The following is a 1,041-nucleotide window of genomic DNA, read 5'->3' on the forward strand; positions in this document are numbered from 1 at the left end:
ATAAGACTTGCCTTTTAGTTCCTAGCCGTTACAAGAGTCCCTAAAGATTGCCGATACGTGTTCTCCCTCTCGCTTCTTCCTCTTTTCTCTTTCTTTTGACCTAAAAAGACCAGAATCAACCCCCCGAAGATAAGAGAAGGCCACTTAGGTTATTAATAGTTAAGTAAAATTAGTTAGTTAATATTAATAAAAATAATATGAACGTCATAACTTTTTAAATAATGACGTCAGTGATTATGAATTTTAATTAGTTAACTATTATTAAAATCTGTTATTATGACTGCTTAATTACTTTTATTATTAATTTTTTGTATCAACTTTCATTGCCAGGTAGCTTCATAGATAAAGGAAAGCCTGAAGGTTAGTCCGTTTCTCTTCCTTTTTGCTAATTTATGCCAGGGGCAGGTTGCCTGATAGAACAACATGCTCCTCTGTCTCTGTCTCTCTCTTCTCTTCGTCTCTCTCTCCTACGGTGAGCTTGAACATTAAACGGTTTTGTTATTTTTCTCTATCAGCCAAGCGAGCAAACTACATTTCACGACACCTGCTTCTGCTCGTGCTTGTGTGTTTTTCATTCCTAAAAGCCACTCCATTAGTTTATACGCTAGGCAATAGGAGGATTTTATTTAAATTGCCAATAAAAGCACATGTACATTTTTAATTTAAAATGTACATGAATCAATTTTTACATGTACTTATACTTCATACATGTTCTTGTTTCTGTCCCTCATGTAGTGGCTATCATGTCTGTATGCCCTGTGGCTATTAGTTTACTCAATGGGCTTATTTTATTTCATATACAATTTCTTTATTGCATTCATTAACCTTTTTATTTCCATTGTTACTTTTCTCTCTCTCTCTCTCTCAGGATTGAATGATGACCATCCTTTATATCCATTCCTCAATCATTATGAGCACATTGATTACGATGAACATGATCTATTGCATCATCACTATCGTGTCCAGCGGTCAATGTACGGGCCTAGAGAAATTGAACTAAAATTCACAGCATTTGACAGGTAATCAACCAATCACTAATAC

The 1,041-nt window shown here is 34.9% G+C and overlaps 1 long non-coding RNA gene across 2 annotated transcripts; it reads left to right on the top strand.

Annotated features, from left to right (window-relative positions):
- The first annotated feature begins 314 nt into the window (after nucleotides 1–314).
- LOC109592704 (uncharacterized) lies at nucleotides 315–985 on the top strand. 2 transcript variants are annotated; one of them, XR_002190508.1, is made up of 3 exons: nucleotides 315–360; nucleotides 400–472; nucleotides 869–985. It is a non-coding gene; the product is annotated as an uncharacterized LOC109592704 (long non-coding RNA). The 2 variants fall into 2 exon arrangements; XR_002190507.1 differs by having other exon boundaries at nucleotides 406–472.
- Nucleotides 986–1,041: the final 56 nt, after the last annotated feature.

Source organism: Amphimedon queenslandica, unplaced genomic scaffold (genome assembly GCF_000090795.2).
Source record: "Amphimedon queenslandica unplaced genomic scaffold, v1.1 AMPQUscaffold_4211_Cont23806, whole genome shotgun sequence".
NCBI lineage: Eukaryota > Metazoa > Porifera > Demospongiae > Haplosclerida > Niphatidae > Amphimedon > Amphimedon queenslandica.